A 15,550-nucleotide genomic window follows, 5' to 3' on the forward strand; every position below is an offset into this window, starting at 1 on the left:
ATTGTCGTCATCCTGTAGCAGATGAGAGAAGTGGGACTCAGGGGAGAAAGTCCTGCGAGTGGGAGGGCTCAGCTGGTGAAATGATGGGGCCCAGATCCCAATTCAGATCTTCAGAGGTCAAAGCCAGCACCTCCTCTTCTGAATGGCGCTGCCTCTCCCGGGCATGATGGGGAGAAAAGCTGCAAGCAGGTCTAACCCAGGGTGACACCACGGGGTTCAATGACCCCAGGTGCCTCTTTCAGGAGGCTTCTTTAACTGCAAATGCCCTAGGAGGAACAAAAATCAAGACCCTGACACTGGACAGGAGAGGCACCATGCTCAGATCAGTAGATGGAGACTGTGCACCTAGCCCAGAGTTTCATTTTGAGCAGCTGCTGATCTCAGGAGGAGGGAGTTCCTAGAAGGCTCCAGGCAGATAGCAGAGGAGGAGGAAAACTCTTGGCTCAGGACTGTCAGTGGGGTGTGCTAAGCCCAGCTCTGTCCCGCCCATACTCTGGAGCGGTGGTGCAGCCACCTTTCACGTCTTAGAGCTGCCTTGGGCCTGCCCCACTCCCGGAAGGGGCTCCTTTCTGGAATATCTGCTGGAGGCCCATAAGGAAATCAGCCGGGAGTGAACGTGACATGTGACCTCCCCGCCACAGTGCCCAGTGGATGGTTGGACAGCTGGGGAGACAGCCCGTTTTCCAGGCTGCGCCCCTGGGGCCACTTCCTCCCCCACTCTGGCAATAGCAGGACTCTCACTGTATCCCGTGGCCAGGAAGAGTGAGGACTAAAATATCAGGTGCTCGGTAAATAAAGTCTAACTTTTTTTCATAGAGCTGAATTCTCAGGGCCCCCGGGCAGCGAGCTCTTCACCAGTTCATCTCTCCCTGGCCCAGCCCAAAGCCTGGACTCCGCTGGGTTGACCTCCCCTCAGTGCTTCTGATGAGATATGCTTGATATTCTTTCCTGAAGACCCGGGCTGCCCGAGGCACTGGGTGCCCACCTCCAACCCCTAGGCTAATGTGGACGATGGTTTGTGCGAAGGCGGCCACCAGGCCAACTTCAGCTTCAGGGTGTCTTCCAGGAGTGTGAGGCCATGTCTGGGCAGGACGCTGAGCGTCTCTGCCAGGCCTATAGCACCCCAAACCTGCTCACTAGCAACACCTCTTGCCTGGCCAACTTCAAGGCCAGCAGCCTGCACAGTGAGCTGAAGACATCAAGCGAGTGCCCCCTCCCCACCACCCTGAGTGCCAGCAGAAGTGCCCTAGGTGCCAGCTTATGTGCACCATCAGAGCGGAGCAGCCATGCGCCTGGTCGCCTCCTGGGGCCTGCCTTCCCAGGACTCCCTGCCCATCACTGCAGGCTCCCTCTTTGGAGGCCTCTTGAGCCCTGGCAACCCAAACCCACTCACCAAGGCTGAGACCTGCCCCTCCTACTTCTATCCACTGACAGGTGGCGGGAACAAAGGGTGTGTGTCAGTAGCGACTTAGAGCTGGGTGCAGCCCAGGCAGTCCTCTTTGGGGGTTTCTTCAGCTGCTAGGTGGGCAGCCCCTTCAGTGGCCTTATGAAGGGCCAGAGCCCTGGACTCCTGACGATGTTCTACCAGGACAGCCCCACAGCCCACCCCATGAAGTGCCCGGCAGGGTACAGCCAACACCAAGGTCACCTCAGTGATGGGTGTTAAACCCCCTACTGCCTCAGGGTGGGGCCCCCCCTTGGATCAGTAGCAGGCAGCTATCGAGGTGACCCCATTTCTTTCCCACCCCACCCACTTGCTCAACAGCAGCAGCAGCAGCTCCCACAGGCTCTCTGTCCTGGCAGACTCTGGGTGCGGTTGCAAACCTCCGACCTGGCAACAGGTCAACGTCAATGACCTGTCCCTGCCAGCCAACCTCTTGAGCCAGACGGGCTCCAGGCCGTGTTGGGGCCATTGCTGGCCCCACGTGTGCTCCACAATGGCTGTTGCTCTGGGAGGAGGCTATGGCTTCAGCTACTATGAAAGAGGCTGCAGGAGACTACAAGAGGGCATCCTGACCAAGGAACAGAGGGCCTGTGGGGCCACTGAAAGCACTGCAGAGCCCAGCTCTGAATGCACAGGCAAGATAAGAGCATCACTGCTAATTAAAGCTTTAGCCCATTCTGTTCCTTCTCCCACCTAGATAAAAAGTAAGATGCCCAACCATTGAACGGGCTGCACTTTCTGAAGGTGCCAATGTAGAACTAAACAATGCTTTCCCAAGCCCTTCACCAACTCACCTACCATTAGCTCAAGCCCTGTGACAATCCCTTTCCCTAAAACCCTCTGCAGAGAAGCCCCACCATTCTCCATGGCGAGTTCCCATGTTGGGCCATCTCCCCTGTTGCCCAGAGCCAAAAAACCAACTTTGATCAAATTCAGGTGTATTCCTGGTGGTCTTTGACAGTGGGGAAATCAACAGGGAAAATAGAAAATACAGGACCTTTAATACAGCTTTGAAGCTGGAATTCTTTTTGTAATTGTTATAAAATTTATTTTATCGATCTGTTTTCCCAGAATCATTGTCCTGGACCCCCAAAATTCTTTCTCGGGCTTGATCAAAGTCAGAGATTTTTTTCAAATAGGGCCTCACTTACTTATGGATCATGAAATGAATCGGGTTGTGATCAGCATTCTTTTTTTTTTTTTAGCTGAGCCATCCTGCTACCTGTTGGCAGCTCAGCGGCTGCTCAGCTTGGGCTGGACTCGAACCGCTGTTGCTCAGAGCTCAAACTCTTGAGCGAGCTCTTAACCAACTGAGCCACTCGGCCGGCCCTAGCATTCTTTTTTAATGACATAGAAAATATAGTGCATTACATAAAATAAATATAAAAATTATTTTGTGAAATTTTATTTCAGTAATATACATAAGTTGAGCATATAAAATTGCCCATATCTAATCCTAACAATTCCTATGGAAGAGACTTCCTTTTGGATGTCCTGTTTAGCTCAAGTTTGACAGAGTAAATTGCCATTCTCTAACCAAGACAGCGATTTCCTGGAGATAGGGCTCAGTTTTGTAACGTCTTGGAGCACAGACCTCATCACAATTTAACCCCAGTGTGGGTCTCTGGTTGTCACAGGAACCATCTGAGGGTGTCCCATTAAACCCTAACCTCAGAACCACAGGGTATGCAGGACTTAGTTCAAATGGGCCCCTTTGCTGTGTGAATTTTTTAAGCCAGTTCTGAAGGCACATGGAGAGACCCCAGCTGCTGGTAGTCAAGAAGTATGGCCTCCCAGGGTGGACAAGACCCCATCTCCCTGACCCAGATGACCTAAGTGAGTCATTTCACTTCTTGGGGTTTCAATGACTAGTCTAGCTACAAATTGGAATATATCAGGATACTGAGGAGACAATATTGGTGCGAACTCTGAGTTCTGACTGGAAGAGGGAGCTGAAATCCAAATAGGCTGGGACGTTTGAGAACACTGGTCCCACTGGTCTGACGTGGGTACATTAGAGCCGACTGTCCGCTGAGGACTGACTAACTGGGGGTGTTCCCCAGCCTTCTCTGGACTTGCGGTCACTAAAGTTTATAGAGACTTTATATGACATAAATACCTCACTCCATGTTCAAAAACCCTAAGGTAGGTAAGTATCTCACTCTATGGATAAGGCTCAGAGAGGTTAAGTGATTTGCCCGAAGTCACATGACTCAAATACTAAGAATGATAATGGATAATACCTACTGAGTATTTAGAATTTGTCCTTTGCAAAGATTATTTTACTTAATTCTTTGAAAAACAATTTTAGTTAGGAGCTGGGAATATCCCTATGTTACCAGAGAGGAAACTTAGGCTCAGGGAACTTAAGTAGCTTTCACAGGAAACTGCAGCTGAGCATAGCAGTAAAGCCATGGGCTTGGCCTGGGTCAAATACTGGCCTCTGTTAATTTCTTGTGCCTCAGTTTGGTCCTCTATAAAACGGAGTTAACATGTTGAATTCCTAGGTTACCTGAGAAGATTAAATGATCTAATGGATACGAAGCACTTTGGAACAGCCTGGGCTTACTAAATTTGAGATCTATCATGCTAACACTAGGGGTCTGATTTGCAGCTGTTTTAAGAGTCGGATCCCAGCGTTGTCAGGCAGACCTGGGCTCAAGTCGGAGAACAGCTGCTTACTAGCTCTGTAAGGATGGGAAAATTGTCTCACATCTCTGAGAACTAATCTCATCTATGAAGTGGGGATTATCACATGACTAATGTCATAAATTGTTACAAGGATTAAACGAGATAATGCAATGAAATCCCTTAGTACAGTGCTTGGCACGTCACCCGGAGCTGTCACGATGTGGAGATAATTCTGATGCTAATGTGTAGAGGTGAGCAGCAGCAGCAGCAGCGTGCTGGATACACAAAGATACATGATCAGGGCTCACAGGTGAGGGGTCGGACATCCACACAATATCAAGTACTCATTGTGAAAACATCATAGAGCATCAAACAAAACATTACAGGAAAATGAACGAGGGCCGCAAAGTCTAACCAGGAGGAGGCTAGCAAGGCTTCTGGGATGGGACAAGACTCCTGGCCTCAGCCAGGCACATTTTCAGATTTATTCCATTGTGGCCTGGGAGGACCCTCTCCACAGTAACTGAATGCCCCCTTTCTAGTGGCGGCCTCCAGGCTGCAAACACTGAGCTCCCTCAGTGAGAGGGGTGAGGTGGGGATTAAGGCATAATGGGAGGTTTTGGCATGGGGTAAAAAAAAAGTGGGGGGGACAGAATGGACCACCCTATAAGTCCAAATCTGGACTCTTGTTGAGACCGAAAGGACACACTATTAATAATTACATAGGGCATGTTAACCATATCATAAGTTGCCTCACTTTTTACAGGTGTCTATTTGCCATTGTGCTGACACACCTTGTCACCTTGATCTCCAGCTAGCCTCTCCCCATAACACACTCTGTGCTACACACACTAATCTCCGCGTCATGTCAGTTCCTGGTTGTGCCTTTGCTTGTCGAAATCTTACGCATCAATCAAGACTGGATTCAAATGTCACCTCCCCCGAGAATACATTTTTATTTACCCCTTCTATCCCTACCATCACATACTCCTTCATTCTCCAGGAAGAATTCAGGTCTCACTCCTCTTCACTTCTTTAGCAGCTTGTTACTATGAGTGTGTCACTTCGCATGAGTTCTTTACCCAGCTTGACTTGAGCTCTTTGAATGGGGGTGGGGAATGGTGTTTGGCTCATCATAATGATCTCCAGAGCTCAGCATCAGGCAGAGAACACCTGATAGGTGCTCTACAATGAAAGAAAACCAGAGAGGTCTTCTGAGGCCCCAGGTGATAAGTCCTAGCTATCAAATCCTTTTAGGTTACCTGCTACTCTTGGATTCTTAAATGTATTATTATTTCATTAATAAACCAGTTTTATGCCCCATTTTGCCCATTGTAGATGCTTGAATAAATACTGAAATGAATAAAACTCAATTTTCATTGTCTGAAAATATTCTAAGCATGTATAAACAGATACAAATAAAAGGAATGGAAAAGGGCTGGGAGGTGGTAGCATGGTGGAACCATTCCATCCTCACGTTATTTTTAGAATTATGACGTAACAGGGCGGAGAGGCTGCTGCAATTGCATCCCAGCTGATGACAGAATGGAGACTGCTCAACGACTGTCAGGGAGTTCTTCCTCATGACATTGCACAATGTCTTCTACTGGAACAGACTTCTCTTGGACAAATGGGTTGTTGCCATTTTATGGACACTGTAAGTCATGTCAAACAAAGAGGTCTTTCTCCTTATTTTGATTTCTAGAAAGCTTAGACCCAAATTTTGGCCCGTTCCACACATTTTTGTCGCTAAACCCAATCTTAGCTCCAAATTTTCTGCCTTTACACTCCCTCTTTTTTGACTCATTTTTCAAATTTTTATGTTATATGTATTTACACAAAGCACTTTATATATATATAACATATATAATATATATTATATGTTATTTAGATAGATAGATAGATAGTGTGTGTGATCAAAAGATACGGTAAATATTTAAATTTAAAAAATATATTACAGTAAAAGACGCATTGTCATTAATTCCCCTCAAAACACTTCCCCTCGCTTCAAATGAACTCATCCCATCATTCTTGCCACTTTCTGAAGCAGTTCTGGAAGCCGTCTTTCATGAGTGTCTTTAGTTAGTTGCACTGTCATGGCTGCCTTGATGTCCTGAATCGATTAAAAAAGTTTACCTTTCATGGTCATTTTGACTTTGGGAAAGAGGCAGAAGTCTCACAGTGCCAGATCTGGTAAAAAAGGTGGATGAGCACACACCGTAATGTTTTCATTTGACAGGAATTGCCATACCAGAAGCAACGTGTGACATGGAGCCTTTCCATTGTGATAACAAAATATGGTGAATGCTGCTGCTGAGTGCCATCCAACGGAAAGGCAGGGATCTTCAATACAGGAAGCGGTGTGTTGAGCCTTAGTAACAGTGTGTGATAAGTTTCAAATAGTTCGGTGTAGTCAGTCAGGTGTGAGCTACTATTGAAAGAAGTTGTGTGTTGTTTTTTTTTAAATATATATATATATATATTTTTTTTAATTGGGGAATTGGGAGGATGGAAACAGCGCTGGGGAATTGGGGGAAGGGGAACAGACAAGTTGCTGTCCTTTTGTTCTTCGGTCTAGTTATGGAGGACGTTGCTTCACTGGCCCAAGTTGGCACCATCATTGCGCTCTTCCTAGGCGAGGCAGATCAGTCGCCGGCTTCTGGACAGCCGTTCACTGCGGCTGCTGGCCGCTCACGCTGGCTGCTGGCTACACACGGTAGCCCATGGCAACCCACTGCCACAGGGGCTGCAGCCTATGCCATCGCAGGCGACTCATGGCAGCCCAGCTCCAGGTTGAGCTGTTGTTCAGCATCTTAGCTGTAGAGGGCAGTGTCACTGGCCCTCATATGTGGGATCCGAACCGGGGCCCTCTGGCATCCCAAGCCAGCTCTTAACCATCGTGCCACTCGGCCGGCCCAAGAGAAGGTGTGTTTTAAAGTGTGTCATAAATCACCCTCCATCAACGCTCTGTGTCACACATCACTTCTGATGTACAGCAATTTCTGTCAAATAAAAACGTTACAGTGAATCCTCATCCAACTTATTCACTGGATCTGGCACTGTGTGACTTCTGGCTCTTCCCTGAAGTCAAAATGATTCAGGACACTGAGGCAGCCATGACAGCATAACTAGAAACACTCATGAAAGAGGACTTCCAGAACTGCTTCAGGGGAGGAGTGTTTTGAGGGAGATTAATGGCAATGTGTCTTTTACTGTAATGAATTATTTTTTATTTAACCCTCTGTCAGGCACAACTGATCTCACAGACTCATTGCACACAAAGATGCCACTATGAAATACGTCTTTACTGAACTAAAGTCACAAACAGGACTGGTGATACTTTATGGTAGAGGGGGAAGATACAGAAGTGATTAGTCATGATACTTAAGTTAACTTTTAGATATTTGAAAATTTGTGTGCAATGAATCTGTGAGGTCAGTTGCCCCCGACGGAGGGTTAAACATTCACCGTATTGTTTGATCACACTTCGTGTGTGATCAAATATATACCAAGGGTGCCAAAAAAATTTATACAAGTGGAAGCTTTGGTCAATGTTGCTCAAGCAGTAGTTTGCCATAATCAGAAGTGTCTGGATGCTTATGGTAACCACTTTGAGCACCTCTTGTATAATTGCAGAAGTCAAACATGACTTTTATTCATGTTTTGTTATTGGTATATATTGAGTATTACAATTTTAATACAGTTTTCCTTTCTTAAAATATGTATACTTTTTTTGGCACTGTGTGTGTGTTTGTGTGTGTGTGTGTGTGTGTGTGTGTGTGTATGCATTTTTTTTTAACTAAAGAGAATGGATACACAGCTGTGCAAATGTGGAGGGAGACTTACAAAGAAGGGCCTGGTAAACCTTTGAGCCCCATCTCCCAAGCCCACTCCTTATCTCAGCCGTAATCTCATGCCTCATGGGTTAGGCTTTGTCCAAACCCAGCCTGTCTAGTGATTGTTCTCTGTACTTCTTGAGAGGAACCGTTGTAACCTAGATAGTCTCTGGTTATCCTGAAAATTTGACAATGAAAACTGATTTTAATTTTAATTGTTGGTTTATAAAAAGCAGGTTGGGGTGTAAATAAAATGGGATGTGCATATGTTATAAAAAGAATGTGTTACAGGGCTTGGGGCTGGGCGGCTGAAAGGTAGGTGCTGCCCCAGGGAGGCAGTGGCTGGTAATGATGGGGGGAGACCAGTGATGAAGTCACCTAGTTCATTGCAAACAAGTGAGTTTGACTCATCAGATGAAGAGCCCATTGAAGTTGAACAGACTCCAATTCAGATATCATGGCTACCCCTGTGACGAGTGAATTGTTCTGTTTCTTGGTTTATGTGCTCTTCCACGTTGTAAATTTAAAGATATTAGAAGAAATATTCAAAAAGATACAGAAGAACTAAGGAGCTGTGGTACACAAGACATGTTTGTTTTCTGTACCAGAAGGGAACTGTCAAAATACAGACTCCCAAACCTTTTGAACCTCTACCAGCAGTACAGAATTATCACTCACCATCATCCAATCCCATACGGAGGGACTCCTGACATAATATGAAATAATAGAGGAGCTTCAATCTGCTTTGAAAATAATTGAGAAACCTTAATACACTGTTAGGAAGGAGATGGGAGATCTTGTCTTGTAGCCGCTTGTCTCCTACTATATCTGTCTGACACAGTATCACCATAACAAGCCCTAGACAGCTTAAGAGGCCCAGGAGGGTCTGGAGCAATACAGACCACAAAGTTCCAGTACAAACTAGCTGCCCATCTGTCATCAAGAGATTCGCTAACAATCTGTATCTAGATAAGAAAAAGAATTTCAAACTGGATTTTATATATATAAATATATCCATGTCTGAATTTGAGAGCTCTCTGACATAATTTGCATTGAAGTGAAACTACTAGTGTTATCAACTTGAATGTAAATGTATATGTGCAAATAGTCCTAAAGCTTTTATTGACCAAAAAAAAAAATGTGCTGCAGCATCAAAAGTTCGGGAATCATTAAATTACAGGCAAACAAATCTGCAACGTTGGGAGCTCAAAATTCACACTGGGGTTCAAGGACTCTCTGTGGAGCTTCATGGTTTAGGGAATACAGGATGGGGAGAGTAGGAGGTAAGAAAGTTAAGGCATTTAAATCATTCATTCATTCATTCATTTATTCATTCATTCTCAAGGGGCTCATAAGAAGGATGACCCTTTTTGAAGTGTTGAAGATAAAAAACACTGAAGAAGGAAACAGGAAAAAGTGTTTGTGACCTTGAATTAGGCAAAGATTTTTAAGATATAACACCAAAAGCACAATCTATAAAAGAACACACTAATAAATTGAACTTTGAAGAAAACCAGAAGTTATCCTAAAATATGCTCTTTGACATAAGAATTATTTTGAGCAAAAAAACAATTAAGAAGCAGCAAACACACACACACACACACACACACACACACACAACCTCCACCTTTTCTGCCTGAATGCAGGCTATCAATCCTACTTTTATGGAAGACAGATTCATATCTACCCAGAGATGGCACCAGAGGAATCTGCAAACAAGCCTCACTCCATTCATTTACCTTCCTGTAGTGAGCTGCCCTGGGAAGCCTAAATGTTTCTTTGTCCAGTCATTTCTCTATAAATGTATTCCTTGTTGAAGATGTTATATAAGCTGGAATTCTAAGCCACCATTTTGAGTTGCTTTTCGTTTTCGTTTCTCCTGCATGATGTGCCCGTTATTCTTTAATAACCTGTTTGTTTTTCTCTTGTTAATCTATTTCTTTGTTAAGAGTCCTAGCTGAAAATCAAAGCTGCGTAAGGTTAAAGTTTTGCCTCCCCTACGACTTCAATAAAGTTTGAAATTGGGCTGAGAAAAGGACTCAAAGCTCTGAAGCATAATAGTCATATAAACATGGGGTCAGCAAACATGACTCACAGGCTGGGTGCCTGTTTTTGTAAATAAATTTTTATTGAACCCAGCCACACTCATTTGCTTACGCATTATCTGTAACTGCTTCCATGAATAGTTGCAACAGAGATCTTGTAGCACATAACCCTAAAATATTTACCATCTGGCCCGTTAAGAAATAGTTTGTTAACTCTTCAGATACAGTACAGACTGTCCAATGGAAGCCAAGGTGTAATTAATCCCTTCAACATTATGGAAACGAAGTGGGGACTGAGACTGCCAGACATACCATCCCTACCGTGGTCCGGTTCCCTCCAGCCTAGGGCAGCATGCTCCTAGAATCCAGACCCCCTCCAGATTACTCCAGTGTGTCATACAAACATTATCATTTCTTGGAGACATCCAAGATGGTGGAGCAGATAAACATTGTGCCTGCATCCTTCCATGAACACATTAAAATTACAACTAAATTATATAACAATCGACAGGAGAACCATCTGAAGTCTAGCCAAAGAGAAGTCTTATAACTAAAGACATAAAGAAGAAGCCACATAGAGATTGCTAGGAGGGGCACAGATGCGGAATGGGCCCCAAACCCTGCTATGGCGGTTAAGAATCAGGAGAGATATCTTAGCTGAGGAGGTTCCTCCAAAGGAGTGAGGAATCCCAGCCCCATGCATGAGGCTCCCCAGCCCAGCGTACTGGTGCTGAGAAGAGGAGAGCCCACAACATCTGACTATGAAAAACAGTGGAGATTCTGACAGTTCAGGTGGGAAGGACGGCTGCGGGAAGCCCAGACATCCTCTTAAATGGCCTGCGCAGAGACTCACTCACTCACAGGCACTCACCTTGGGATCCAGTGTAGGGAAGGTGACTCGGGGAACCTTGGAGACATACAGGGTCCAGACTGAGGTGTGTGGCCTCAGGGAGAGGACTAGAAGATAGTCGGCATTTTCCCGGTGAGGAGTTCTTCTCCTGTGCAGCCCGCAGGCAGACGCCATCTTTCCTAATCTGAATCAGATGAGCCAGTGAGATCCACAGCCCCGCCATGCTGACTCAGCTGGGAGAGCTCCCCACCAACTCACACACAGCTGAAGGCACATTCTCCATGAGTAGCCAGCCTCTCCCAAATTACATTCTTCCTTGGAAAATTATGGGTGTCCACAAGTCCCAGGCAGGCAGTGACTGGCCTCAGTGTACTCTGAGACTTTTGTTGAGTCACTCCAGGTTCAGAACTGGCACAAAACCAAAGTCTACATTAACCTGGTGACCACAACTCATCCCACTCTAGTGACTCCCTGACACCCTGCCTCACCCAACTCACATAAAACACAAGGGTTTATCAGTGTCTGAACCTTAAGGGAGCTGGTAGGTGGCAGCAGGACTCTGGGTGTCCTGGCTTTTGGCAGAGTTACCCCTGGCCAAGTACTGGTGGCAGCCGTCCTCCGTTGTCAGTGTGGCCTGTCCCACACAACTCCAGGTTTAGCGTAGGCAGCAAACAGCTGTGGATCCCTTCATAGCTCCTACCCAGTGGCTCCTAGTCAGTCACAGGCAGTGGCTGACTTGGGCCTGCACTGGAGCCCCTCCCAAGAGGCTCCAGAACGAACATACTTGGAGGTTGGCTTCAGACCACAGCAGAGCACCTCCCAATTAGCTCCCCAAGTGGCACACACAGAGAGTGGTCTCAACAGGAACCAGAGCCCACTGGGGCAAATCCCACTCGGTGGGGTAAGCCTCCTGCACAGCAGCCCAAGAGCCGTAGTTGTGGCCTAATGCCACAGCTAGTCAGTCTGAAGGTTCATCCTACCCACTGATGTGCCAATAGCAATAAAGGCTCAACTATAACAGGAGAACATACACAACTCACACTGCGACGCTCCTGGAGCACCCAGAGCAGGTGACCATGGAGACTGTGCCAGGGCCCCACAGGACACCTATTACTGAAGGCCACCCGGCCAAGACTGGGAGACATAGCATATCTACCTAATACATGGAAACAAACAGAGAGAGGCAGCCAAAATGAAAAAACAAAAAACAAAGAAACACATCCTAAGTGAAAGAAAAGCAGAAAAATTCAGAAAGAGAACTAAACAAAATGGAGGCACGTAACCTACCAGAGACAGAATTCAAAACAATGGTTATAAGGATTCTCAAGAAACAGTGAGAACTTCAACAGAGAGATAGAAAGCAGAAAATAGGACATAGAAACCATAAAAAAGAAACAGTCAGAAATGAAAAACACAATAACTGAAGTAAAGAATGCGCTAGAAGGAATCACCAGCAGACTAGATGAAGCAGAGGATCGAGTCAGTGATTTGGAAGACAAGGCAGCAGAAAATGCCCAATCAGAGCAGCCAAAAGAATAAAGAATCAAAAAAAAAATGAGGATAGTTCAAGAGACCTCTGGGACAACATCAAGCATAACAATATTTGCATCATAGGGATGCCAACAGGAAAAGCAAGAAAGCAAGGGATTGAGAACTTAATAGAAGAAATAATGACTCAGAACTGTCCTAACCTGGTGAAGGAAATAGACACACAAGTCCAGGAAGCACCAGAGAATTCCAAATAGGATAAACCCAAACAGGCCCACACCTAGAAACATAATTAAATTGGCAAAGTTTAAGACAAAAAGAAAATCCTAAAAGCAGCAAGAGAAAGGCAACTAGTAACTTATAAGGGAGCTCCCATAAGATTGTCAGCTGATTTCTCAACAGAAACTTTGCAGGTCAGGGGGGATTGGCACAAAATATTCAATGTGATGAAAAGCAAGGCCCTACAACCAAGACTCTCTACTCAGCAAGGCTGTCATTTAAAATTGAAGGACAGATAAAGGGCTTCCCAGACAAGAAAGAGCTAAAGGAGTTCATTACCACCACACTGTATAGCAAGAAGTGTTAGAGCGCTTCTTTAAGATTGAAAAAAGATTAACATTATGAATAATAAAATGGCAATAACTACATATATATCAACAATGACTTGCAATGTAAATGGATTTAATGCTCCAATCAAAAGACAGGAAGGTTGAATGGATAAGAAAACAAGATATGCTGCCTACAAGAGACTCACTTCAGTTTAAGGACACACACAGATTTGAAGGGATGGAAAAAGATATTTCATGGAAAAAAAAAAAGCTGAAGTAGCAATACTTATACCAGACAAAATAGATTCTAAAACAAAGGCTATAACAAGAGACAATGAAGGACCCAGCAATCCTACATCAGGGTATTTACCAAAGAAACCCAAAACGCTACTTCAAGGGGATATGTGCATCCATATGTTTACTGAAGCATTGTTTACAATGGCCAAGATATGGAGGCTGCCTGGGTGTCCCTCGATGGAAGAACGGATAAAGAATGGATAAAGTAAATGGACTATTACTCAGCCATGGAAAGGCATGGGTTCTTACTATCTGCAGCAGCATGGATGGACCTGGGGGGTTATTATGCTGAATGGAATATGTCAGATAGAGAAAGACAGTGGCAATGTGATTTCGCTTATGTGTGGAATCTAAAGAACAAAATAAACAAACAAAACAGAAACAAACTCATAGATACAGAGAACATTTTGATAGTAGCCAGATGGGAGGGGGTTTGGGGTGTGGGTGAAAAAAGGGGAAGGGATTAAGAAGTACAAATTGGTTGTTACAAAGTAGTTATGAGGATATAGAGTATAGCATAAGGAATATAGTCAATAATATTGTAATAACTATGCATGGTGTCAGATGAGTACTAGGTTTGTTGGAGTGATAGATGGGAAGGGGGCAGGGTAAAAAAGGTGAAGGGATTGAAAAGTACAAATTGGTAGTTACAAAATACTCATGGGGATGTAAAGTAAAGCATAGGATATTTAATCAACAATATGACAATAACTGTGTGTAATGCTAGGTGTGTACTTGGCTAGCCAGGGGGATCTCTTCTTAAATGATATAAATGTCCAACCACTATGTTGTACACCTGAATATAAAATAATATTGAGTGTCAACTGTAATTGATCAGTTTAAAAAGGGGGTAAAAGGGGAAAGAGAATAAGAGGTCCAAATTTTCAGGTATAAAACAAGGAAGTCATGGGGATGTAATGTACAACATAGGGAATATAGTCAAGAATACTGAGATAGCGTGTTGCGGTATCAGGTGGTTGCCGGACTTATCATGATGATCACTTCTTTAGGTCTAGAAATGTTGAATAACTATGGTGTACCCCTGAAACTAATATAATACTGTACGTTAGTTATATTTTTAATAGAAATCTTTAAAAAAAAGACATTATCATTTCTGTGAAAAAGGTTGGGAAGAATTGATCTAATGTAGGAATCACTGTTCCACAGCACACCTTCCATTCCCTTTACCACTACCCTTTTCCTGCCTCCCTCTTCTCATTCAGGTTAAATTTGGGCAGCACCTACATTGTGCCAGGGAAGACAGAGCCCCCGCCTTCAAGGAGCTCACACTTCAGCAGGAGAGAGGCGTATACACAGTTACTATGCAGTATGTTAAGTCATGTGATAGTGGCGTCAAGAAAAATTATGGCTTGTACATCCACATACCTCAATTTGAATACCGGCTCTGCCAGTTGTCAGCTCTGCAACTTTGGGTGAGTCATTTAACCTTTCTGAGCTTCAGTTCTCTCATCTGTCAAGTGGAAATGAGAATAACGTCAAGTGCAATGGGGCGTTGTGAGGATTAAGGTATCAGAACTCAAAATTATTATTACTCTCAGTGGCAGTGGTAGTAATAGTCAGTAGTAGAAGCAATAGTGACAGTACATGATGTATAAGCCACAAGTCACAGCAAAGAGAAGAGGGCGGTGTCGTAGGTGTTATTAATCAGGGAAGGCCACACAAAGAAAGTGACATGTGATCTGAATCTTGAAGCAAGAACAGGACTTAGTCATGCGGAGAAGGAGATGAGGGTACAGATGGAATAAAAGAAACCCCTCTTGGTAGATGCACATTTGTCCAGGATGAGAGATGGAGAGTAAGCTTTCCTTATACGCCTTAGGTCTACTCAAGCTCTGGTGACCATAAAAAACGAGAGCAGGGCTCTGCCCTTGGATTTGGACAAGGGGACCCTTTCAGCTCCCTTTAGGACTAAGGCAGAAGAACTGACCTGACCCCTGGTATTTTTCTTTATCTTTCCTTCTTCTCATGGACTCTTTTATGCTGACTTTAAGAGGGTCCCTGATCTAAACTCGAATGCTTTCTCACTGCCTATCGAATGGATCTAAAGTCCCTATCATGGTGTTCAAGGCCCTTATGGTTCAGCCCCAAGCTTTCTATCCAGCTTCGTTCCCTGTCACTCACCTCCTCACTCCTTCCTCCATGCTTCCTCTGCTCCACATTCAACTCAACACATTTAAAACCAGACTTGCTATCTCCTATACTACCCCCATATCAATTCCCCATTTTGCGTTTCTTGCCTAAGTTTTTCATTATCCTCCTAGCTGGAAGAGGGTGCTTTTTGGTTCCTTCCTCTTTCTAAAACTCACTATCCTTCTCCCCAGGTTCCCATGCCAAATGCTCTGTCATGATTTTCAGAGCAGTCCTCTTTTCTCTATCCCCCCTGTCATGTT

General features: G+C 44.7%; 1 pseudogene; it reads left to right on the forward strand.

Annotated features, from left to right (window-relative positions):
• The first annotated feature begins 8,279 nt into the window (after positions 1–8,279).
• LOC109389994 (cyclin-dependent kinase inhibitor 3-like) lies at positions 8,280–15,508 on the forward strand (annotated as a pseudogene).
• Positions 15,509–15,550: the final 42 nt, after the last annotated feature.

Source organism: Hipposideros armiger, unplaced genomic scaffold (genome assembly GCF_001890085.2).
Source record: "Hipposideros armiger isolate ML-2016 unplaced genomic scaffold, ASM189008v1 scaffold_253, whole genome shotgun sequence".
Taxonomy (NCBI): domain Eukaryota; kingdom Metazoa; phylum Chordata; class Mammalia; order Chiroptera; family Hipposideridae; genus Hipposideros; species Hipposideros armiger.